Source organism: Martes martes (genome assembly GCF_963455335.1).
Source record: "Martes martes genome assembly, chromosome: 8".
Taxonomy (NCBI): Eukaryota; Metazoa; Chordata; class Mammalia; order Carnivora; family Mustelidae; genus Martes; species Martes martes.
In genome coordinates, this window is record NC_137895.1 from 32,628,583 (window position 1) to 32,656,419 (window position 27,837).

The window sequence follows — 27,837 nt, forward strand, 5'->3', positions numbered from 1 at the left end:
TTAATGGCCATAGGTCAACAGGTATTGAATTGTAGAAAAATTCAGACTCTATTAGGGAAGAAAATAAAAGGAGAAAATACTGTCTACTGTTGGGAGATAATTTTTCTGTGTAAACTTAATGGAGCTTTTCCTTCTTGATACCTGGATAAAGGAACATGGTTACTCCATTCTCTCTCTCTCTCTTTTTTTTTTTTTTCAGTATTACTTTTATGTTGTGACTAGAAGGTGAAAATTTAAAACAACAACAACAACACTATGTTCTATGCCATTTTTAATGATTAGTGCTCAAAGAAAAATCCAATTTTCAAAAATAATAATTTTGTCATGATTCACAGTGACATCAGATGACACAAAAATTTTGTGAAGTGGACACTTGACTCATGAAATGTTGAACATAACTCAGGTGATTCCTGCATCCCCCAAATGACTCATTTATCATTTACTGATACTATACAGCCTAGATCATTAAAATCATTCAAGTTTACTGAGTTTTGGCTTTTGACTTAGGCATTCTGAAGTTTTCCCTTCCTCCCTCACTTCCTCCATCCTTTCCTCCCTCCCTCCCTCCCTCCTTCCTTCCTTCCTTCCGTCCTTCCATCCTTCCTTTCTTTCTTAATGGTCAAGTATTGATTGTGTTCTTCACGGATTAAGAACTGGTAAACATCTTAATTTTGAGAAACACTTTTTACATTTCCTATTACAGCATTATATATTTTCCTTTAGGTAAGATATTTTATTGATTCAAGGTAAAGTAGAGTAGATTTCATATTTATACATCCTAAAATATTTAAATACTAAAAACCTTGAATATATTTTCAATATATCAAGTATTTTTAGGTTTCCTTTAATTCTCTAAATATCTCTTCAACTACAATCTTAAATTTGATTTTTTTGTCATTTTATAAATGGATGAAATAAAGAACTATACCACAAATTTGGAATCTAGAGAGCTTTATTTTATAGTTTCTCATATTATATAAATACCTATCTCTAGCATGTGACAACATATCAAACTAGAAAATTTCTCCAATTAAAACTATAGTGTTTATTCTCAGAGCAGGACAACCTTCATGAAAATGTGACCTATGGCATCAAACAGGATCTGTTCTTGGTTTATGGCCTTGCTTTTGCTGTCCTGAAATCATTAATAATTTTTAATAGCCCCACGTTTTCATTTTGCACTGGGCCCTTCCAGTTATGTATCTGGCATAAAGATACAAAGTATAAAAATGTGAAACTATCTGTGTTTGTATGATTTACTTAAATAACTGAGTTTGTGAGGTGAAAGCCTACCTAGTTTCCATATTTTCTTCCTTCCGTCTTTTTTTTCCCCAAATTACTAGAGATCTACTACTGAACAAAAAAATATGTATGACTAAAATGAAAACTGGTAAGATTCAAAACCTATTTTTTCATGAGTATAACAGTTTAGTGACCATCTGCACACAAAATTTTGAGTTCACATTTGTGAACTGTTTCCAAACGATGTGGCAGACCTGCTTTATTACTATTCCCACAGCTTTATATTGGGCCAATATCCTCGTTTCCCAGTTTCTAAGTGTTGAGTGTTAACATTCAAGCTTAGTCTACCCATAGCACTTGTACCAACTGGTAAGGAGGCAACTCTGTGGGAAGATCCAGGGACAGACTTAGACATATCTTTACCCTTTCTTGGCGTTTTCTCCTTCCCTTACTTGCTTCACTTCCTGTCTTAAGGATCAATAAATCATTTGTGCCTAAATCCCTTCTTAGGCTGACTTAAGTCAGAAGTGAAGTTAAAACAGTTTAAGTTTTAAGGAAGCTGATTTGGGAGAGAACAGATCCCTGGATATGGGACCAAAGAGATAATGATTATGAATACGTTTTGAGAATTTGCTATCTAGAAAGATAACACAGTATTATATTGTCCACATTAGATGTTCAAGAGTATTTACCATCACGATATCAGCATAAAAGTGACCTGTGTTACTGTGAAAAAGGAGCTATTATCAGTGATGTCCAATTTGTATAAAACAACAATTTTTAACTTACTATGCTTTATTCATGAACTTGAAAGATTTTTAATATATCTTTTGGTTATCCTTATACCTTTTCTGCTGTTTCTATTGTGGTGTAAGTAGGAATTAGAATTTATTCTATAAAGAATAATGGTCTCACAAGCACTTTTATTTGAAGAAAAGTTTTACCAAGATCATATTATTAATACTCAGTTGTCACTAAGATCAGAAAAAAATAATTGGACTCAATTTGCAGAGCTAGTACTTTTGTGTATTTGTGCATGCATATACAAGAAGATATTTATACCAAACATGAGTATTAAGACAGAAATAGGAAAGATAAATTCTTAAAATTTCTCTCTCTTCTGATATATATAAATATATATACACATATATACCTATACCTGTTGAAAGTTATTGTAAGTACATCTATGAAACTCTCAAGGTCCTTGATAGATTCAGCACATATAAGTATGAGCATTTCTTAAAAGTGTTCATAATAGGATACCTGGGTGGCTCAGTAGGTTAAGCGTCTGCCTTCAGTTCAGGTCATGATCCCAGGGTCCTAGAACTGAGTCCCGCATTAAGCAAGAAGTCTGCTTCTCCCTCTGCCTCTGCTTCCCTCTCTCTGTCTCTCATGAATAAATAAATAAAATCTTTTTAAAAGAAGTGTTCACAACATGATCATAAATCTTCTATGGCTGTTTATGATAAAATAACCATTTCTCAGGGTTTATAAGCATTGAGGGTTTTTTTTTTTTTTCTTAATACCTCTTCCTGTAGGTACAAAAGTGACCAGATTATCATCAAAGAGTTGGGCATTTTCTTTCCAAGAAAGGTAATTTTAAGGTTAGATTGCATTGGTATACATAGGGGAAAACTGGACTTTTTGATTCAGCATGAATTATAATATGGATGAGATCCATGTATTTTATTCAATGTGGAGTTGTTGGCATCATGGAATAGTCGTTATTCTCCTATTCAGCTCTTAGATACTTCATCATATCAACACCTCTTCTCTCTCTCCTTCCCACTCCTCCAAGGATAAAGAAATGTAAGTTTTCTGTTCTACATCCAACTCTTAAATTTTTTTTTTTTTTAAAGATTTTATTTATTTTATTTGACAGAGAGAGAGAGATCACAAGCAGGCAGAGAGGCAGGCAGAGAGAGTGAGAGAGGGAAGCAGGCTCCCTGCCAAGCAGAGAGCCCGACGTGGGACTCGATCCCAGGACCCTGAGATCATGACCTGAGCCGAAGGCAGCGGCTTAAACCACTGAGCCACCCAGGCGCCCCTACATCCAACTCTTATATTAAGTTATACTAAGTTTAGGCACTGTACCAGAAATGCTAGGTTTCTACTTATCTTTCAACTTAAAGTGTTAGTGTTTAAAAGCATTTTCAATGGGTGAGATCCTCTGGATTTTGCTTACTTGAAGGATCAATGTGGGAGCAACGCAGAAAATTTCTTGGAATACATTGCTGAAAATTATACATTTCTGAAGTTGTAAGTAAGTTGATTTCAGATTCTAGTCCTCTGTTGTATACAAGCAGATAGAAATTCATCTGTTATAGGGGCATCTGGATGCCTCAGTCGGTTGAGCATTAGACTCCTGATTTTGGCTCAAGTCATGATCTCCGGATTGTGAGATGAGCCCTGTGTGGGTCTCCAGTGCTCTGCCAGAAGTCTGCTTGAAATTCTTTCTCCCTCTCCCTCGACCTCTCCGTCCAACCCCCCACGTGTGCTCTCTCTCTAAAAATAAATCTTAAAAAAAAAAAAGAAATTAATCTCTTATGTAAGTGAAAAATAATTGTACGCTAGTTGAGCATGCCTTTTTAAATACTTTAAAAACACTCAGCATATAAACTTGTATTTGAGCTTGTGGGTGTTCTTTGGTATTGTGTGTTTTCAAAATTTCCAGTGTGTGGTATGAATAACAAAACAAAAAACAAGAAACAGTTCCTTCCAGATTCCTTGTTTGATTTACTTAATTAGACAATACCTAAGTACATTCTATATTACCATAAGTGAGTAAAAGTAAATTTGGTCTTGTGAAAATGTGTCCTGTGCTTTTAAGTTCCACAAATACAAATCATATTCATTTTCATAGAAACGCAATAAATATCATTTCTAAACCAGAAATTTTTCTTATGCTACTAATGTTATAAGAAAGAAAAGGAGTTTTGGTTTTTTTTATCTTTTTTTTTTTGCTTAAAATTATATAGTTATGGGATTTATAGCTACATTAAAAATAAAGTATGATTTCAAACTGGAAAAAAAAGATCTGTGTTAGAATCTGACTGGTGGGTCTGAAGGACATGCCTGTACCTCTCTATAAGAAACATTTTAAAATTAATTCTTCTTTGAGAAGGTAGGGTGAAAACACAGGAAGATACCTAAAACAAGACCCTGTTCAGTGTGAATGAGGGAACACAAAACACAAAAATTATTTACTCCAGTGATATGGATGGTTGCTATAGAATGTGTGTTTATTTTGCAATTCCTTAAAAGCATTTAAGTTTTAGAAGTAATAAATCATGTACTGTACTTTTTAATACAGACCCAGAGTTCTATTTATCTGGATTTAAAACTCCCTTCCATTTGTGTGACCTTCAGCAAGAAAATTAATTTTGCTATTACCAATCAAGTTTACTCATCAGTGAATGTTGGGTAATAAAATTTTTCTCATAGGATGATTATTAGAACTAAAAGAAATACCTTAAGTGCCCAGTATAAGTATTAGGTCCCTAGGTTTCTAGTCTTTCTCTCTCCCTTATATATTATTCTATAAATATTTATTACTATAATAGTGAGCACATAAATTTTTATATCATTTTATTTTCTGCTCCATAGGCTTATTGATACAACTTATAGAAGAATTTGGAAATTGGTTATAGTAGACATAATGTTTTACTGTCCATCATACAAAAACTCGTTTCTAGTAGTATTTCCTATTTTGTGTTCTGATAGGAACTATAGACCTGTCCTATATGACATAAACCAGAAGGGCCATTCCTACATTTTAGCCTGACACAGCCAGAGACCTGACCCATAACTTAAGTTGGGAAGTGTTGTCTCCCAACAGAATGACACTTGTTCTCCAGGAAAACAGAGAAGTTATTCAATGAGAGAATACTAATAACTTTTTCAGTTTCCTTTAAAACATAAACTGAAGTAATCCATGCAGGACACTTTCAACAAATCCTTGAATACAATTATAAATCAATAAAATATAACTCATAATCTTATCTTTGTTATTTTGGTGTTATTATTACGGAAATTCATATTAACTGTAAAAGTCTTATTTCCTTTAAGGATGTTTGACCAAACTGTTTTCTACAAAACTTGCTTCTGGAGATTCCTTGATACTTGTTTTTTGTTTGTTTGTTTGTTTTCTAAGTCTGCTATAAATTTTGAAAACTCCTGATATCCTTGCGATACTTAAATCCTTTGTCTTTAAAGTTAGATTTAGATTCTGTTGCTTACAAACCAAGAACAGTAACTGATAAATAGACCAAAGAAGTTTGCCTTTGAAATTGTAGTAATAGAGAGCCTTGGTTTGCTTAATTAATCATTAGTTGAATTGCATGGATTTTGTACTTTTATTTTTTTAATAGATTTTATTTATTTATTTGAGAGAGAGGGAGAGTGAGAGAGAGCGTGAGCAGGGCAGAGGAGAGGGAGAAGCAAACTCTTTGCTGAACAGGGAGCCCAGCTGGGGGCTCAATCCCAGGACCCTGGGATCATGACCTGAGCTGAAGGCAGATGTTTAACCTACCAAGCCACCCAGGAGCGCTGATTTTGTACTTTTAAACAGTTACTCTGTCCAAGACCAAGATGAATAGAAGACATTGAAGAACACAATAGCAGAGTTTGACTTCTATTTAAAAGCCTGAAACTGGGACACCTGGGTGGCTCATCTGGTTAAGTATCTCCCTAGCTGCTCAGGTCATGATCCCAGGGTCCTGGGATCACGTCTTGCATCAGGCTCCTTGCCTGGCAGGGAGACTGCTTCTCCCTCTGCCTCCCACTCCCCTGCTTGTGCTCGCTCGCTCGCTCTCTCTCTCTCTGACAAAAAAAATAACAAGAAAAAAAAAAGCCTGAAATAATAGATGCTTATATGTCCTATTAATAATTTATTTTTAATTGCAATATAATTAATGTATACCATTTTATTAGTTTCAGGTATACAACATAATTCAACAATTCTACATATTATTCAGTGTTCACCATGATAAGTATAGTCACCATCTGTCACCAAATAATATTAAAATCTTATTGACAGTATTCGCTATGTTGTGCTTTTGATATCCGTGACTTATTTAATTTGGAACTGGAAGTTTGTACCTTTTTTTTTTTTTTTAAGATTTTATTTTTTTATCTGACAGACAGAGATCACCAGTAGGCAGAGAGGCAGGCAGAGAGGGGGAAGCAGGCTCCTTGCTGAGCAGAGAGCCTGATGTGGGGCTCAATCCCAGGACCCTGAGATCATGACCTGAGCTGAAGGCAGAGGCTTTAACCCACTGAGCCACCCAGGCGCCCCAGTTTGTACCCTTTTAATCCCCCTTATCTATATCACCCATCTCCCCACCCATCTCCCCTCTGGAAACCACCAAGTTTCCAGACAGTTTCTCTGTCTTTAAGAGTCTATTTTTTTGTTGACGGACACTTGGGCAGCTTCTACATCTTGGCTATGGTAAATAATGCTGCAATAAACATAGGGGTGCATATATCTTTTCAAATTGCTGTTTTCATTTTCTTTAGTTAAATACCCAAAAGTGGAATTATTAGATCATAATGGTATTTTTAATTTTTTGAAATCCTGTTTCCCACAGCAGCTGTACCAGTTTGCCTTCCTGCCAACAGTGCACCAGGGTTCTTTTTTCTCCACTTCCTGCCAACACTTGTTATTTCTTGTCTTTTTGATTCTAGCCATTCTGGCAGGTATAAGGTAATATCTCATTATGGATTTGATTTGGACTTCCCTGATAATTAGAGATATTGACCATTTTTATGTGTGTGTTGACCATCTATATTGTTTTACTTATGTTTTGTTTTTTTTTTTTTTCTTTTTTTTGGAGAAATGTTTGTTAATGTCTTCTGCCCATTTTTGGTTGGATTATTTGTGTGTGTTGGTATTCAGTTATATAAGTTCTTTTTATATTTTGGATACTAACCCCTTATCAGATATAGCATTTAAAATAACTTCTCGGGGCACCTGGGTGGCTCAGTGGGTTAACGCCTTTGCCTTCGGCTCAGTTTGTGATCCCAGGGTCCTGGGATCGAGCCCCGCATTGGGGCTCTCTGCTCAGCAGGGAGCCTGCTTTCTCCTCTCTCTCTCTCTGCCTGCCTCTCTGCCTACTTGTAATCTCTGTCTGTCAAATAAATAAATAAAATCTTAAAATAAAATAAAATAAAATAACTTCTCCCATTCAGTAGGTAGCCCTTTAGTTTTGTTGATGGCCTCCTTTGCTCTGCAAAAAAATATTTTGACATAGTCCCAGTAGTTTACTTTTGCTTTTGTATTGCTTGTGTAAGAAAATATATGTAGAAAATTGTTGCTATGGCCTGTGTCAGAGAAATTACTGCCTGTATACTCTTTTAGGATTTTTATGTTTCAAGCCTTTCATCCATTTTGTGTTTACTTTTGTATATGGTATAAGAAAGTGGTCTGGTTGTGTTCTTTTGAATGTAGCTGTATAGTTTTCCCTATATCACTTGTTTAAGAGACTGTCTTTTCCCCATTATATACTCTTGCCTTCTTTGTCATAGATTAATTGGCCATATATGCATGGGTTTATGTGAGAGTCTGTATTCTGTCTATTGACCTATAGGTCTATTTTTGTGCCAGTACCTACTGTTTTGATTACTACATTTTTGTAGTAGATCTTGAAATCTGGGATTGTGAAAGCTTTATTTAGCTTTGTTCTTTTTTCTCAAAATTACTTTGACTATTTGGGGTTTTCTGTGTTTCCATACACATTTTCATATTATTTGTTCTAGTTCTGTGAAAAATGTTGTTGGTATTTTGATAGAGATTGCATTAAATATGTAGATTACTTTGGGTGTTATGGACATTTTATCAATATTTGGTCTGCTGATCTATAAACATGCAATATCTTTCCATTTATTTACAAATTTTTCTTCAATTTTTAGTTTTCTTCAATTTTTGTAGTTTCAATTTTTATAGTTTTCAGATTATAGGTCTTTCACTTCCTTGGTTAAATTTATTCCTAGGTATTTTATTCTTCTTGGTGCAGTTGTAAGTATGAATATTTTCTTAATTTCTCTTTCTGTTTCTTCATTATTAGTGTTTAGAAATGCAATAGATTTTTGCATATTAATTTTGTATCTTGAAACCTTACTGAATTCATTTATTAGTTCTACTAATTTTTTTCGTAAAGTCTTTAGGGTTTTCTGTATATCATGTCTTCTGCAAATAGTGATGGTTTTACTTCATTACTGGTTTGGATGCCTTTCATTTCTTGTCTGACTACTGTAGCTAGGACTTCCAGTACTATGTTGAATATAAGTAGTGGAAGTGGACATCTTTATCTTGTTTTTGATCTTAGAGGAAAAGTTCCGTTTTTCCCCATTGAGGATGAAGTTAGCTATGGGTTTTTCATAAGAGGCCTTTATTATGTTGAGATATGTGACCTCTAAATCTACTTTGTTAAGAGTTTCTATCATGAATGGATGTTGTACTTTGTTAAAAATCTGCGTCTATTGAGATGATTTTATGTTTTTCATTTTTCCTCTAGTCAATGTGATGTATCACATTGATGTGCGAATATTGAACTATACTTGAATCCCTGGAATAAATCATGGTGAATGATTTTTTAAATGTACTATTGCATTCAGTTTTCTAATATTTTTTTGAGGATTTTTGCATCTATGTTCATCAGTGATATTGGTCTATAAGTTTACTTTTTTGTGGTGTCTTTGTCTGGTTTGGTATCAGGGTAATGCAGGCCTCATAGAATGAACTTGGAAGCATTCCTTCCCGTTCTGTTTTTTGGAATAGCTTGAGAAGCATAGGCATTAACTCTTCTTTAAATGTTTGGTAGAATTCATTTGTGAATCCATCTGGTCCTGGACTCTTCATTTGTTGGGAGGTTTTGGATTAGTTATTCAATTTCATTGCTGATGATCAGTCTTGTCAAATTTTCTGTTTCCTCCTGATTTAGTTTTAGAAGGTTATATATTTCTAGGAATTTACCTATTTCTTCAAGGTTGTCCAATTTTTTGGCATACAATTTTTTATAGTATTTTCTTATAATTCTTTGTATTTTGTGGTGCTGGTTGTTATTTTTCTTTCATTTCTGATTTTATTGGGTTCCTCTTTTATCCTTGATGAGTGTGGTTAACAGTTTACCAATTTCATTGATTTTTTCAAAGAATCAGCTCCTAGTTTCATTGTTCTTTTGTTGTTGTTGTTCATTTTTTCCCTAATTTTTATTATTTTCTTTTTTTCCTACTGGCTTTGGCTTTATTTGTTTCTCTTTTTTTCCTAGATCCTTTAGATATGCATTTAGATTTCTTATTTGAGATTTTTCTTGTTCCTTAAGGTTGGCCCATATTCCTATCAGTTTCCCTGTTAGAACTGCTTTCTCTGCATCCCACAGACTGGACTGCTGTATTTTCATATTCATTTGTCACCATGCATTTTTTAATTTGACCCATTCATTTGTTTAGTAGCATCTTATTTAGCCTATATGTATTTGAGTTCTTTCCATATTTTTTTTCTAATAAATGATTTCTTTTTTTTTTTTAATTTTATTTATTTATTTGAGAGAGAGAGACCACAAACAGGGGGGAAGGGTAGAGAGAGAAGCAGACTCCCAGCTGAGCAGGGAGTCCAAAGCAGGTCTCTATCCCTTGGGATCATGACCTGAGCCAAAGGCAGACACTTAACTGACTGAGCCACCCAGGTGCCCCTCTTATAATTGATTTCTAGTTTCATACCATTGTGTTTAGAAAAAAAAGTATGATATGATTTAAATCTTGAATTTCTTGATACTTATTTTGTAGCCTAATATGATTTCTACTTGAAAAGAATGTGTATTCTTGTTTTTGGATAGAATAGTCTATATATATCTGTAAGGTCCATCTAGTCTAATGTGTTGTTCTAAGCCACTGTTTCCTTATTGATTTTCTGTCTTGATGATCTATCCATTCAGGTAACTGGGGTGTTAAAGTTTCTTGCTATTATTATATTACTGTCAATTTCTCCCTTTAATTCTGTTAATATTGCTTTATATATCTATGTGCTCCCAAGTTCAGTGCATAGATATTTATAATTGTTATATTCTCTTGTTGGATTGTACCCTTTATTGTTATGTACTTCCTTCTTTTTCTCTAGATACAGTCTTTGCTTTAGAGTCTATTTGTCTGATATAGGTATTGCTACCCCAACTTTGTGTTTGCTTCCACATATAGGGTAAATGTTTTTTCATCCTTTCATTTACAGCCTGCTTATGTCTTTCAGTCTAAAGTGAGTCTCTGCTGACAGCATATGAATAGATTTGCTTTTTTATCCATTCAGTCACCCTATGTCTTTTGATTGGAAGATTTAGTCCATTTACATTTAAAGTAATTATTGATAGGTATGCACTTTTTGCCATTAGGTTCTTTTTTTTTTATTGTTTTCTTGTTGTTCATCTCTGTTCCTTTCTTCTCTTGTTCTCACTTTTGGTGGTTTAATGATTTTTTTTATTGTCATGCTTTGATTCCTTTCTCTTTTTTGTGTATCATACACATATATGTGAGAATACACATATTTATTATAGGTTTTGTTTTATGGTTACTGTTAGGTTCCTATATAACCTCTTATGAATATAGCAGTCTATATTAAGTTGATGCTTGCTTAAGTCTGAACACATTCTAAAAGCACTAAAATTTTACCCCACCCCCACATTTTAAGTATATTATGTCATTTTTATATCCTTTTATTTTGTGAATCCCTTCTCTGATTTTTATAGACATAACTGATTTTGTTGCTTTTGTGTTTTAACCCCCATACTGGCTTTATAAGTGATTAATCTACTACCTTTATTCTATGTTACCTATGATTGTATGTTGCATTTACCTATTTTTTTCCTCTCATAATTTTCTTACTTCTAGTTATGGCCTTTTCTTTCCACTCAAAGAACCCCCTTTAGCATTTTGTGTACCACTGGTTTAGTGGTGATGAACTCCTTTAACTTCTGTTTGTCTAGGAAATTCTTCATCTCTCCTATTCTGAATGATCAGTTTGCTAGGTAGAATATTCTTGGTTGCAGGGTTTTTTGTTTGTTGGATTTGTTTTGTTTTGTTTTGTTTTCTTCTAGCACTTTGAATATATCATACCGCTCTCTGCTGGCCTGCAAACTTTCTGCTAAAACAACTGGTAGCTTTATGGGATTTCCATTGTCTCTGCTTTCTTTTCTATTGTTCCTTTTAAAATTCTCTCTTTATCACTACTTTTTCATCATTTTAGTTATTATGTGTCTTGGCATGAACTTCATTGGATTAATTTTGTTAGGGACTCCCTTCCTTGATCTGGATGTCTGTTTCCTTCCTCCAAATGGGGAACTTTTTAGCTATTATTTCAGTAAGTTTTTTTCACCCTTTTGTCTCTTCTTCTGTGATCCCTATAATGTGTGTTGTTATGCTTGATAATGTTGCTGAGTTCCTTTAACCTATTCTCATTTTTTAAAATTATTCTTTTGTCTTTTTGCTGTTCAGCTTGGTTGCTTTCCATTGCCCTGTCTTTCAGATCACTGATCAATTTTCTGCAGTCTCTAATCTACTATTGACTCCCTCTAGTGTATTTTTTATTTCTGTTATCGAGTTCTTTATCTCTGACTTTATATTTATATATTTCTTTGTTGAAGGTCTTACCAAGATCCTTTACTCTTTTGTCAAGTCCATAAAGTATCTTCATAGCCATTCCTTTGAATTCTTTATCAGGCATATTGTTTATTTTCATTTCATTTAGTTCTTTTTTTATTTGGGACATATTCCTGTGCCTCCTCATTTTGCCTACTCTGTTTTTTTCTATGAATTGGGAAGGTAGCTATGTCTCCCGAACTTGAACATAGTGACCTTATGAAGAAGAGGCCCTGTAGCACAATGCCCCCTGGTCACCAAAACTAGGTGCTCCAAGGGTGTTTTCTGGGTGGGGTGCATGTACCCTACTGTTGTGGCTGAGGCATGATTGCCTTCAGTCCAGTCAGCTGCCAGTGGCTCACTTTGTCTGTTGTGGGTTGTGCAGGGTTTGGTTTGGTGTTGTTGAGATGACTGTATGCATTAACCATGAGCTTGTAGTTGAGTGGCAATAGGAATCAGGCTAGCTGTCTGTACACAGTCTGTGTGTTGCAGTTCTATGCCCACCAAACTGCAAGGCACTGTGCTGCCCCTTGAGAGGCATTCTTTGATGAGTGAGGCTGGCAGCCAGATCAGACATCTGCCCTGAGTCCCTCTGTCAGGCTGCAGTTGCGCTGAACTGCAAGGTGCTTTCCCTGGACTGCCAGCAAAAAGGCTCAAGCACTTTGGGATGTATGGTCATTTTCCCCTCCCCTTAGGGCAAGAGTCTCTTTGGAGTGACACCAGTCCCTGCCTGGGGTGCTTACAGGGTGTGCCTGGGCAGGAGCCTGTCTGGAGCTAAGCCTGCTGAGTGGGGAAAGTCAGATGGAGCAGGTCCACAGAGAACATGGGTGCAGGGCACTTAGTGCTAGCAAGTTAGGTGGAGAGTTTTCCTTCCGGTTTCTGCAATTGTCCCTATCTAAGATGGAGAGAGGAAGAGAAATGGCACCTACCAGCACTTTTGTTCTTATAGAAGTCTCCTAAAGATCCCTGCCCCTCCAGAGCACTTTCTGAGATTAATAAATAAATCTCCTTCACATATACCTGAGGCACTTTTCACACTTCTGCTTCTATGCTGTGTCTCAGCTGGGTTATTTTTTATGCTGGCTCTTTAGGGGCAGGAACTATTTCCTATTGCCCTCCAGCTCTCCCAGAGCTAAGCCTGCTGATTTTTAAAGTATCAGGATTTGAGCCCTGCTGATTTTAAAGTTTTGTGAAGTTAAGCCCTATTGGTTCTCAAAGCCAAATGTTATCGGGACTCACCTTCCTAGTTCAGGTTTCACATGCCTGGAGTACCTTATATGGGGTCTGATCTTGCTTCTCCATAATCGAGGAGTCCTTCCCATTTGTACTTAGTCTCACTTGGGATTTGGTTTTCAACATGTCTCTGACCCTCTTACTCTTTTTGATGTGGTCTCCTCTTTGTTATTAATTGTGGAAAGTTTGTTCTGCCAATCTTTGTATCACTTTCAGAATTAGTTACATACATATAGCTAGTATCTCCGTGTGTCCTTGGAATGAGATAAGCTCAGGATCCTCCTACTCTGCCAACTTCCTGAAGTATTTATTAACAATTTCTTATTTTATTTAATTGTATCAAATTCCTTGAAAGACTTTTTATTATATTTTAATAAATTTAGTTATCTCATTTGCTAATTTTACATTATTGAGGAAGTTTCTTAATAGCAATACAACTTGATTTTCTCACTTGTGAAAAAAGGAAAATAATGCTATTTTCTTAATATGATGTTTTTTGGTAAGGATTTCATTAGATATTGTATACAAGACACTAAGTGATATTAGTTTTGGAATTTCTTTTGTCTTTTATTTTACCAAAATAAGTTGCAGGATCAGTATTTATAATAACAAGAAAGTCTTGGCTTTATTTTATTTATTTTATTTATTGAATCAGGCTGAACTAAAGTTATAGTCATATAGTTTCTAGTTTAATCAAAGCATCCCATCTTTCACTTCTGTCTCTGGTTATAGAGGTAACTCTCCATTCTAACATATTATTAAACTATACTTTTGTCACAATTTCTTCACTTTACCTAGAAACAGTACAGTTAGAATGCCATTTCATTTAAATAATGTCCATTATTTCCTTTGAGAGATATTAAGTTGTGGCACAGTGGCACATCTGTGAAAAGCTTCATTTTACTTTTCCTAGAGTGACAACATATGTATTAACTTTATATTATAGTGGCCCAATAGGCAGGTAATAATATTAGTCAATAATTTAACTTCTGTATATTTAGGTTTGTTGATGGTGTTACAGTTATTGTTTTTGTTGTTTTAAGTAGTTGTTTTGGCTTTTATTTTAATCTGAGGTAATTATAAAAGTGGTTTGGCTATTCATCATTAAAATTTTGATTCTTCTGTGAACAATTTGCTTTTTCCTTGAAGGAATTTTTTAATATACTTTAATTATTTGTATATATACTATATATATATATATACACACACACATATATAAAATTATATATATATATATATATATTTGTATGGTGCAGTCTTCTAAGAATGGAATTGACTTTATTTAACTACACGCTGGTCAACTACTACGTATCTGGTAGGGTATGGACAAATTTATGCAGATGCACTTTAATTTTACATTTTGTGTTTATCATCTTTTATTTGCTCTCTTCAGTGTTTTTTTGCAGTTATTAGTAGACATAAATGTTTTGATCATAAATAACAAAGCATATACATATTATATATATTTTATATATATTCTAAAATGAACTCTCTGTTGGTTAATATATTAAGAGACTCTAAATCTACACACACACACTGATGACCTAAGTTGATATATAAATTATATATCAATTCATGGTGAAAATATAATCAGAAATAAAGTGAATAGATGGAAAAACACACATTTTTTTCTCTCTTGAAAGCCATGGAAGTAATACTCTCTGGTACACTAGAAACAATCTAAGTGCTTATATTGCAACAGGATATTGATTTTCTGACTGTAGGATCCATCATAATTGAACAGTTAACTATCCTATTTAATTTGTGGAAGTGTTGTCAGAAGTATATAATGTAGAATTATATATTAAATAAATTTAAGTAAGGCCCTTGGACTTATTTATCTACCTCATTTGAATTAAACTGCCCTTCTGTATGGTAATGAGAAGATACAGAATCCCTACTTAATGATGAAGAATGATTAGAATTTTAACATATCTTTTGGGATATAAATTAATTCGCTAGTTTGTAAAAATGGAAAAGAATGTGCCTTATTGCTCTTAACAGAGAATGCTATCTTGCCCATTAAGTACGAGCTTACTGCCTCTTTTTCCTTGCATGTTTTTCTAATCAAGGACATACTTTCTCCCCTGAGGCACGTGGGAGTTTAGCAATTACTTGCAGCTCTAACACTAGGCAATTTCTTCTGGGACTGCAATCTGTTAGAGTTCAATTTTCTCAACCACAGACAAAATGATCAGAATGAATTCATTCCTTCAGAATGAAACCAAGTGAATAAACTAAATGTGATTGAAATGAACTTAGGTGGCACTCATACATAAATCAACAGACTACCCCGGCACATATCCTGGCGATACATACTTACGGCATGTGTTTCTTATTCCAGCAACTTTTAGAAGTTTTTGTTTTTTCTTTTAGTATTCAAAAAAATGTTTTTTAAAATCCCAATGAAGTTCAATATGAATGTAATAATTGTAATTATGGATAGGTATTACCATGCCATCTTGCAAAGAGGTTGCATTTTATTACCTGCCCTCCAACAGTGTAAGAGAGCTATGGTGGCCGTACATCTTCACCAATGCTTGGTGGTAACAAATATTTTTGTTTTTGTCAATCTGTTAGGTAAAACAACAACCACAATGATAAGCCCATTTTGGAAAAAATGCATGTATTTCAGGATGAGTAAGATTAAATAATTTTCACATGTTTATTGGCCACTTATTTATTAATTTTTTGTTAATCTATTTGTACCTGATTTACATATTCAAGGGGATTGCTTTTCCTTTTTTCTTTATAAAACTCACTCCCATTTAAAGGATTGAGTCTCTTGCCAAATGTGTTGCAAATTTTGTAGTTGCCATTGTCATCATAATTATTTAAGTACAGGATCATTTTTTATTTCTTTTTGCTTGTAGTAACAAGTTTATATTTGAATGAAAATTATCATGTGAATTTTTTAGGCTTTCATTTATTTTTTGGTTTTAGTTAGTATGTTTTTTTGTTTTGCAAGGGAGAAAAACAGTAATGATCATAAGTCCTAAAAGGTGTGGATAAATGAGAGACACTTTGGATAATGACTACTCATTTGTGTAGCTCCATGGAGGATAAATCCTCATTCTCATTTTTCTAGGTGTGATTTTGTCTCATGTCATGAGAATCAGGATATCTGATTTATTTTCCCAAGGGTCATCTCCCAATCATACTGTAGCTATAAAATGAGAAGTTTGGACTAAATAAACTTTAGGTTTCATTTTCTCCAACTATCTATGATTTCCTGGCTGTTACATTTTAATATCGTTATATGGTTAAAATTGTAGAAACAATATATAAGAATGGTAAAGTGCCAAGATTACAAAAGCAAACTGTGTGAAAAGTTCATGAGGTTTCGAATAGGGAGAAAGTTGCAGATAATTTCTAGTTAATACATGTGGGAAATTCTAACTCATATTGCATGTCAGGTCATGATTTTTATATTACCAAGCACCTATGTAGAGCACACGGAATTTCCCAGAGGACTGGATGAGTGTCAACTAAAGGAGATAGTCTCTCCTGTACATAGGAATTACTACATTAATCCCTGTACTATTTTAATTCAGTACAATAAGAATTTATCGACCAACTCCTGTAAAATCTGAGGAAATTAAATGAGTCATAGTAGAGAGAAAAGGTAGTCACAGGGTTGTCTCCTAACATTTATTTGGTTATAGTCTTCTTCCCTATATTCTCAAAATCCACTTTGTTCAAAAGGAGATTTCTGTCTGTATAGTGAACTCATATAAACCAAACCAATGAGAATGGTGTTAATTAATCAGAACATCACATGGCCAATGTTATTTTGATTTCAGCAGACCCATAGGGGAAGAAAATTAAAATTGGAAAGTTGTATGGAGACCACAGCTTTGGACTATAGGTTTAATGAATTAACTAAAATATCCTCTGGGCATCTGGGTGGCTCAGTCAGTTAAGTGTCTGACTTCAGTTCAGTTCATGATCTTAGGGACCTGGGATTGAGCCCCACATGGGGCTGCCAGCTCAGTGGGGCATTTGCTTGACCTTCCACCCTTCCCCCACTTGTGTTCTCTCTCTCTCCCTCTCACACTTTCTAACAAATAAATAAAATCTTTAAAAAATAAAATAAAATATCCTACGGAAGTCCCTTCTTGCAAATAGGACTTTCATATGAATGGCACTGGCATTTGCAAAGTACATTTACTGAATCTTTAGTACTCACTTCTAGTAGGGGATAGACTTGCCACCAGGAACACATGTCTCAAAAGCCCTTGCTTAAAGCTCACTTATGAAGGAGTAGACTTGAAAGGATTCTTCTGGATTTTACCTGTTCATTCTAATTATCTTATAGAATTCTGGTTAACTCATATTGTGCTTAACAACTTCTTTTTGATGGGTAAGTACTCTTAAGAATTTAAATCGTACTGGAATGGGAAGATTGCAATCACTTCTGAAAGTAACCCTGACTATGCATGCTTTCATTAGTGGTATACAGTTTTGAAAGAGGTATCTCATTTTACTTATCAATCAAGGGAAAAAATAATCAAACCATTCAAATACTGGTAATATGCTCTTTGTGCAGGTGTTACAAAAGATACAGTTCCCATTTTCTAATAACTCATTCTAAATATTTTTGCAGCTCTGATGGCCTCATATCAAGAAAAGAATAATTATTTGAAAATCCTAAAGAAAAGTTATATTAAGGAATCTGCAGTTTTAATGATGGCCTTTTATGTTCTGTCATGCTCAAAATCTATTTCAAACATATAGGAAACATCATTTATAAAAAGTACAATAGGAGCAGAATAAAAGACTAGCTTGGTAAGAATAATTAAAGTAGAGGTGGTAGCTAAGAAAAGGAGGTTGAACATTTCTGATTTGATATCCACTAGGGAAGATGTGAAAGGGTGGAGTGATGCAACAGGTAGATCTTTGGTCAATTTGCTTGGAAATTCAGAAACACTAAATATGGCAGAAGATTCACTAAATATGATATTTAAAATGTTCTCTCTGTTATGGTTTTGCACTCCCAAAAGGGGGGAGCATTTCTCTTTTTTTTATTTATTTTTTGAGTACAGTCGACACACTATGTTACATTGGTTTCAGGTGTATAACATAGTGATTCAACTTCTCTATACAGAGTATTTATTTTTAAAGTCCAAGTTCTAGAATAGAAGCTGAAGAATAATGAATGGATGCCATTATTGGTTTTTACTAGAACTTTAGTTGTGAGTATCTGGGGCCTTTCTACAGTGGCCCACTTACCATTTATAGTTTTTTACTTATTTTCTATTTTGAAAGAAATTTTTCTTCATGCTTCCCTTGGGATCTTTCTTTCTGACTATTCTTTCAATATAATAATTATCACCTCATTTATGACCAATATCATGGTAAGCCAATCCACACTGATATCTTAAATTATTACATTTTCAGTTATTTGTTATTTAATTATACATATGCAGAAATAGAATTCTCTATTGAAATTATTTTGTCTTCTTTTTTTTTTAAGATTTTATTTATTTGAGAGAGAGAGCAGGGTGAGGGGCAGAGGGAGAAGCAGACTCCCTACAGAGCAGGGAGCCTGTTGTGGGACTCAATCCTGGGAATCCCAAATCATGACCTGAACTGAAGGCAGACACTTAACCAACTGAAACACCAGGTACCCTGAAATTGTTTTGTCTTTTAAGATAAAGCCTACATTTGTAATAGCTATTATCTCAACAAGCTATAAATTATGTTTCTCTTATATGCATTTTATCTCTGTTTCATTTTTTAAAAATTTTTGGTATGTTGTATATCTTATGCCAAGTAATTTTATGCTGAATGTCAGAGATAATATATGAAAAGTCGTGGAGATAAGTTGAAACTCTAGATAATGTTATATTTTGATTTGTTTTGCTTATAGAAGATAGCTCTAATATAGAAAGATCACCTTAATCCAATTACAAATTGAACTGATTGGTAACTGGGCTTTAGTCCTACTTCATGTTGGCTGTTTCATTTCATTCATATCCCTAGGATGTAGCTGTTTGGGGTTCCAACACAAAGCTTACTAGGGCGTCTTTTTCTTGGCTCTACCTCATTGACAATTTTTTATGCTTTCAGTACAGTGATGTCAAGAAGTTCTGCTTATGTGTCTCAATATCTTACCCACTGCTTTTGGATCTTACCCTGATCTTGACCCTGCTAATTCTTACTGCCTCTATAGCTTCACTATGCCTTTTTAAAAAAAAATATTTATGCATTTATTATTTATTTGAGAGAGAGAGAGAGAGTGCAAGCATGAGCAGGGGGGAGGGGGAGAAGCAGACTCCCTGCTGAGCAGGGACACCCCCCCCCCCAAAGTGGGATGTAGAGTTCAGTCCCAGAACCCTGGGACCATGACCTGAGGGCAGATACTTAACTGGCTGAGCCACCCAGGTGCCTCCACTCCACTCCACTATGCCTAAAAGCATATATTGTTTTATCAACTATTCTAGTTGCTCTCATCAGGAGAATTGTTCTAAAACATGCTAGTCCTTTATTGCCAATGTAGGGCCAGAAAATCAGGAACAAGCAAAGAAAATGAAAAGCAGTTTCCAGAGGTGTGAGAGGATGAGTAGATGTGTGGAATTAATGTGGACATATCATATAATGATCTGTTTTAAGTTATAAAGTACATAGACTGAGAAATGTTATTGGATTTGGTAATGTGTTGATCATAGAAGACCTTGTAAAAATATTCCCAAATAAGGAATGGGAAGGATATCATGATTCAAGTATTTTCAAGCAAAGAAGGAAACGAAGTGCACACAGCACATGCAGACAATATATTTGAGCAATTTTCTATAATGGATCAGACAACTGGGGAGTGTTGGAACTATTTATAGAGTTTTCTTTTAATTAATTTGGGACATTTTTTAGAAACCATTCTGTTCAGAGGGAAAATGTGGTGATGTTAGAAAGAAACGGGAACATTTGTAGAAGGAAATTCCATGACTGAATTAGGATATGAAATGGACACAGGTGGAGGTTGGCATTAAATAAGACAATGGGTAGGTCACCAGCTGCAACAGAAAGAAACAGAGTATGTACATGTGGAGGCAAAAGTTATTGGTGATATGGTATTGTGAGATATTAAGGACACAAAAGTTTATTGCTGCCTGTTTTCCCCCTAATCACCAAAGAAGCAAAGTTTTGTAAGCATGAGAAAAAGGGAAAAGGATTATAACTTTGAAGAAAAGAGAATATGTGGAAAAGGACTCAAGTGGGTGGGAGAGTGTGATAACTAGGGAAATGTTATAGGAAAATCATGTCAGTACTGGGGACTTATTCCATAACTGCGATCATTGATGTAATGTGAGACAAACTAGTGTTGTGGTGAATATTTCTCCAGAACCATTCATTTTCACTGAAGCACATAATTCAGCTTGGATTTAGCAAATGTTGAGATTTTGAAAGAGGAGTAGGCATGACAGTGTATTTATTGGAGGTGGGAAGATGTACTTAAAAGGACAGACAATGAGATTTAAACCTAGCAAGTACAGTATTGAAGATATGGGGATGCTGATTGACTATGTAAAGCTCATATTATTTGAAAATTTCCTGAGACCCATTGTATGATTTGAAAAACTTGATAGAGAGATAGAGAGAGGGGAAGGTGGAAGGGAAGAGGGAGAGACAGAGGGAGAGAAAGAAAGAAAGAGAGAGAGAGAGAAAGAAAAAAGGAGAGATAGGGAGAAAGAAAGAGAGGGAGGAAGAAAGAGGGAAGGAGGGAGGGGGGAAGAAGGAAGGAAGAAAGACATAAATAAATATCTTTGAGGTATTCTTATTTCCATTTCATAGAGACACTGAGACCTAGGGGTATTATCCAATTCACCCTAAGTCAAAACAGCCAACAGGTCCAGAGACAAGTCTCAAACTCAAGACTGTCAAGATCTTGGAGCCAGCTTTCTTAAACATCGCACTGTTCTTCCAACCCAGCAAAATGGGGAAAATTGGAGCAATCTTTCTAAGTTGCCAGACCTATATAATAAAGGACATTGGTTAAATGCCAGTGTTTAAACGTGGGAGGAGGTGATAGTGTTCAGACAAGCTCATTTTTTCTGGATATCTCCTAAAATTATATCTAGAGAGAAAAGTGGATCCAAGTCCAACTTTTCAACTGAAGTTACTGTTATAAAATATATTTGCTAAATGTTTCTCCTTATAGTTCATGGACTATAGACTCATTCTCTGTGATGTATGTAAATGCATTTTACACTAATTTGTTTCATAGTGAGCTCAGATTTTGAATTTGTTGAAATGGAAGTGTAGCACTTCACATTGTGATGTAAACAGCAACTTTTTTTTTCTCTCAAATTTGGCCTCCCACATCTAGTTGTCATAGTAGTTCTTGGTGAAGAGAGCTTAAATTACAAATGTTTAATTATGAAAAGTATAACTGAGCCAAATATAACGCCTACCAGTGAGAAGGTTAAATATTGCTTTTAAATATAGGTCTTATTTAATTGTTCAGAGAAGGAAAAAAAGTTTTATAGTGTAGTTATTGTTATGGACTGAATGTATTCTCCCAAAATCCACATGTTAAATTACTGATCCCCAATGGGATGGTATTAGGAAGTGCGACCTTTGGATGAAGATCTATTTGTGAGAATGAAACCCTCATGAGTGGGATTAGTGACCACATGAAAGAGACCCCAGAGAGCCCTCTTGACTCTTCTGTCATCTGAAAACACAGGTAGAAAATGAACACCTATGAACCAGGAAGCAGGTTCTCACCAGACACCAAATCTGCCAGAACCTTAATCTTGGACTTCTGAGCCTCCAGGGCTGTGAGATATAAACTTTGTGGTTTATAAACCAGTCTTTGATAATTTGATAATTTGTCATAGAAGCATGAAAAAACACCCATTAATTATCTGAGGTTTATGTTAGGATTAAAATAAATACACTTTCTTGAACTGCCCTGAAAACTTTCAAAATCTTCCTGAAATACAAGGTTTTGAGTCATAGAAAGCATTCGACAAAATGTTTTGCCTTGTTATGATGATTTTCATAAGTGTGATTTAAGGCTTCCTCTCCCTCTTTCTACATAAGATTGATGAATGTCTATGCAAGAATTTGACATTAGAAAGATTTCATTGTTTTAAGTTAATTATCTCTGTAACCTTGGAAACTTATCATTCAAATATTTATATTCAAGGTAGTCTACTAACTTGGAAACTACAAAAAAAAAAAAAAAAGAAAGAAAGGAAGAAAGAAGAAAAAGAACCAAATCTTTCTTTCATTGAATTTATTATATCAGTAAAAAATTAAATGAAATAGTGCATTTAAAATAAAAATCAGACTTCATACCATTTAATAAATGGTAGTTCCTATCAATTGCCATTTTTTACTCTCACTGAAATATAAAATTAATAATTGAACATGCCTATATTACTTGCACATATGGTAAAGGTTTTTTGTTAAGTCATTAGAAGTGTACTTGCAGCAACTAGTATTTGTTATGCTGTTTTACGTACACAAGCATATACCTGCAATCTGACTTAAATTTAAAAATCTGAGATCTTTGTTTTCAAATAATTGAGGAACATATTTGGGTGCTTCAACTGCCATCTGTGCCTTCTTATTTAATAAACAAGATCATATATGCACGTTGATTGTGTTTAAAGAAAATAAGGTGGGGGCACCTAGGTGGCTCAGTCAGTTAAGCTTCGTACAAAGGTTGGACTCTTGATTTCAACTCAGATCATTATCTCGGGTTCCTGAGATCAAACTCTCTCAGTCAGGCTCTGTCTGTTCAGTGCGAAATCTTCTTCTCTCCCTCTCCTTCTACCCTTCCCCCTCTGCTTTGCTTGCACTCACTCTCTCTAAAATAAGTAAATCTTTAAAAACAACAACAGAAGATAAGTTGGAATAACAGTATTACTAGGTAAAATTGCCTGAATTTTGTCATCTTTCTTCAGCAAATTTCTACTTTCCAAGTTCTAGAACTCAGCTGTAAAAACTCAAAAACTTGATTTTTGCCACCAAACTAAGAGGGAATCAATCTTTCATGCTTGAGTAGATGTTAACCTTATAAAAAATTTATGTATGAGAATTCTAAAGTGTTAATTCATAATAAAATGTGTAATTGTTAAATAGACCAGAATATGCCAGTATTCTCAGCAGTCAGTAGGTGGATGGAAAGCCACATGATAATTATTGTTTTCTTTGTTTGTCCTACTAGGCTACAGATTTTATTAAAGCATTGATTCTTTACAATTTAACTTTTTATTCCCAGCAACTATCACTGTACTCAATAAACATAAAACTGTTTGATGAATGAGTGAGTGAATTTGGATGATATCTTATACCATCATTTTTAATTAAAAGAAAATAGAATGATCAGGGCACAGTTTATGTAAGTTCTTAATGTAAACATACTATGCAGAAAAGAAAATATCACATTACACCAAGATTGTAAATGTCATAGCCTAGAAAGTAATTGTCATAAGAGACCATCCTCTTTTAAATCAAGCTTTATAATGTGCATCTTTGTTGTATATAGCATATATTTTTATCACGTCAATGGCAATCTAGATCGTCCAGATATGGTTGTTATAAAGGCGATTACTGCCAAATTCACAATGAACTCTAAGTTCTAAAAGATATGATGCTGGAATATTGCATGGATAATTCAGTATCTGTATATAATCACATATATCACAGGACTTCCTAGGTAGTATCTACTTTCTACTTGATAAAAAATAGGTTTTTTCTCATAATTTATTTTTTAAACCAGTGTGCTAAAGAGGTTTTGAAATAAATTAGCACCACCTTGGAAATGGAATGCATAAATATTCCCATGAGCATAATGTATCACACACCAGAAAAACAGTGCTTACAGATGTATAACAAACAAGGTTTCTTTCTTTTCCTGTTTCTTCCTGAAGTCTTGGCTTCAAACAGCTCTAAATTCATGGCAATAGAAAGAAGAAATGAAAAGAAACATAATATAGAATCTTAAAATTCATAAATTACACATAATGATTTTCCTATCACATTCAGTAATAATCAGTCTCATTCTAGCTCAAGTGCACAGTTATTAATTTACCTCCAGTGTATCCTAGCTATGAATGTAACTTCTATGCCAAGAAAATTAGGAAAGCTAATTGTTATTTTGTCTCTAAGTCATTGTTTACTTAGTGGATAAGTTATGTGAAGAGCTTGCTTTTTAAAACATGCAGTCTTGTCTAAGAAACTATGTAACCATATGGCTGAGAATTACACTCCATGTGTCTTTCATCTTGCACTAAACACAAAACAATTGCACATTAGTCCTGAAGCTCAGCCAGAGAGAAGGTGGTATAAAGTCAAGAAGTACGTCAGAGCTGGTATCCTTTCTGATCCCAATAATTCAATAGATGTGGGTCCTAGGAAAAGTTCTTAACCTCTCTTAGCCCCGTTCTTCTCATCTGTAAAGTGAAGATATTTAAATCTCTTTGAACTGTGATTATCTTATGAGATAACCTGTGAGAGGGCTTTGTAAAATGCAACACATTATAAAATTTCCAATTGTTAATTTAAATACTATAATCCAACCACCTAGGCGTTATTAAAAATAGATTAGCAATCATCAAATGCAGTGTGTCTGCCTGTATTCATTCATCTAACAGTGTTTATTTATCACCTACAGCGTGTCAAATAATCTTCAGCATACTAAGCATTTGGTCAAATTATCTGCCTTTTTTGGGGGGAGACTATGTTTAGAAGGGAAAATAGATTAAAAAAAATCAAGAAAAGAAATAACTTCAGAGTCAGGGTACAACAAGAGATAGCAAGAAGGAAGATCTGTCTGAATCAGTGACATTTAATCAAAGCCCTGAATGAGGTGAGGATAGTCTATGCAAAGGGAACGTCCTCAAGAGAGAATAATTTGGAATATTTTATGAACCATGAAAAGGCCATAAAGTTGTGCTTTGTAGGTCAGAGTGTTTAGATTTTATGTTAAATACTGTAGGAAGTAATTGGAGAATTTTGAATACAAAGACAACATGGCATGTTTTTGTTATAAAGATTAGGGTGGCTACTGTGCTTAGAGAGGCTTTAAGGGAAGCAAAAGAGGAAATGGGGTGGCTTAGAGGTTGTTGAATTAGGTAGATGATGGATGATGAAACCAGAGCCAGGCAGTGATGATAGAAGTGAGGAGCCAGCAGGCCCACTGAGCCACCAGGTGTCGGGGACAGGGGGTGTGAGGTAAGGTAAAATGAGGAATAAAGCATGAGTCTTGTGCTTTTGGCCAAGCATTTGCAGAAATAGGTAAACTAAATGGAGGAATGGGGTTGCTTGTTTGTTTTGCTTTATTCTTTTGTGTGGAGTGGAAATCAAGGGATATTTGAGGTTGTCATTAGAGATATCTAAATGGGAGCATCAGGTTGGCTGAAGTATAAGCAAATCTAGTACTCGGGATGAGTTCAGGACTGGTGGCATAATTTTAAGAGTCATCTGTGTACATTCAGGTTGTAAATTCTGGGACAGGATGATTAGGAGAAGGGAGTGTAAAGACAGAAGAAAAAGCTCCAAGGGATAAACACGGGAGAACTTCCATATCTAGACATTAGGGAAAGCAGGACAAATAGTCTTCTGCTTAAGAGTTCTAACCACTTATTTTCTAAAGCATGAAGAAAGCATTTATGTTCTAAAGCGTGAAGAAAAGTTCTAACCACTTATTTTCTAAAGCACTATAAATTAATGTGGATAAATTAATAACTGTGTTGGTATTGTACCTACCCCATTTAGCATTTTCTGCTATTTACCAACTTGTACATCAGCTACTTAACACCATGAAAATTAAATTATGTGAAATCCATTAGTTTGTTGTACCTTAATATTTATAGAAGATTAAGATTACATCAAGAATTATTATTTTTTTATCTCTTTTATCCTGACAAAACTATATTAAACTTTCTTCAGTCTTTAATATCTTCTCTATAAACAAAATATATTCATTCTTTCCATGAAATGGCACAATGATTCCAAAGGCTTATATTATCAATTATTTTTTAAAACTTATTCCAGATGGCATGGAATTAGGAGGGTTTGACCTTATTCTTTATTCCTTAACTAAACAGAAGAGTAAATCTAACGAGTGTATTTTTGAGTAGCCATTGTGTACAAAGCTCTATAGCTATCATCTGGGATTTTACACAGAATATGAAAGATGCGGTCAGTACTAACTCCCAACTTAGGAATTTGCAATTCAATACCCAAAAGGAGATTCATGATAGAACAGGAGGCATGATTGGAATTTCTGTAGCTAGAGATAGGTGGGGTTAATTAATATGAAAAATAGTTGGAAACAGAAGCTGTTTTTATTTATTTAATTCAAGAAGACCATTATGTGTGATAACATAGTTTCTCAAGTAAAAAATCATGTAATTAAATATTCGTTGAAAAACTGTAGCTAAGTATATGCAAGGTTTATTGTGTGTGTGTGTGTGTGTGTGTGTGTGTGTGTGTGTGTGTGTTTTGTTTTGTTTTTGTTTTTTAAGAAAAATACTACCTCACATGCTCTTTATTCTTCAACCTTTTGCAACCTGACTGGTAACCTCTGTCACATCACTGTGGAAACATTATCCTATTGGAGATTGATTAACTAACATCAATCTCTCTTGGTTTTTCTGCTACCTTTCTAGTTATTTCTTCCTCATATCCATACAGGGCCCTATTCCTCCACCTGCATTTTAAATATTTATGCTTCTGAGAGTTCTTTTTTTCAGTCTCAATCTCTATATTCACTTTATGGAACTATAGTTTCAAATATCCTATAGACTTCTTTCTCTGTATTTATAAGCTCTATCTTGTTCTCTCTGGGCTTCGAGCCCTTTATATGCATATGGAATGTGGTCAGTTGACTATTTCATGGTCAACATTGACAAGCTGGAATGGAATTGACCTTTTCCATCCTCTTAACTTCTACACTCCATGCCCCAGTGATTATAAATGGCCAGCCCATCCACAAAGATTCTCTAAAAAGACAAAAGATCATTATTTATTCTCAGTTACTACAATGACTTCTTATCTAAGTATCAATCTCCAATTGGGATACATCATCACTGTTTCTTTAAAATTTGTAAATGGCAGTATTGCTATAGAATAATCATGTTCTAATGTTTCAATCATGAATATGAAATGTGAATTATGTGTTTAGTTCACACATTAAGATTCTTCAATGCCTTCCAATTGTCTCTATGGTAAAGTGTAACATCTTTGGCAGGACGTTTAAGTTCCTCTTTAACTAAGGTGCAAGCTGATTATTTCAGACTCATGTCTCTATCCTTTACTCCATTTTTTTCCTATCCAACCCTCGTATTGAACCACATACTGTAAATTCCCCCAAATATTCTACATGGTTACATCTTTTTTTTTTTTTAAGTTTTCATTTATTTATTTGACAGAGAGAGAGAGAGAGAGAGATCACAAGTAGGCAGAGAGGCAGGCTGAGAGAGAGAGGGGGAAGCAGGCTCCCTGCTGAGCAGAGAGCCTGATGCAGGGCTTGATCTCACCCTGAGATCATGACCTGAGCTGAAGGCAGAGGCTTAACCCACTGAGCCACCCAGGTGCAGGTAGGAACCATTTGCCTAACTATGTAGAACTGTGCACCAGCTTCAGATGATGAAGTGAGGAGGCGTGTACATAAGATGATGAAGAAACACTGCCAAGTTGTAAACTGAATTAGAGTGCAGTGTATACACTCCATTTAGAGATTTACTGATTCTTCTACTGTGACAGCAATGTGTTTCAGATTTA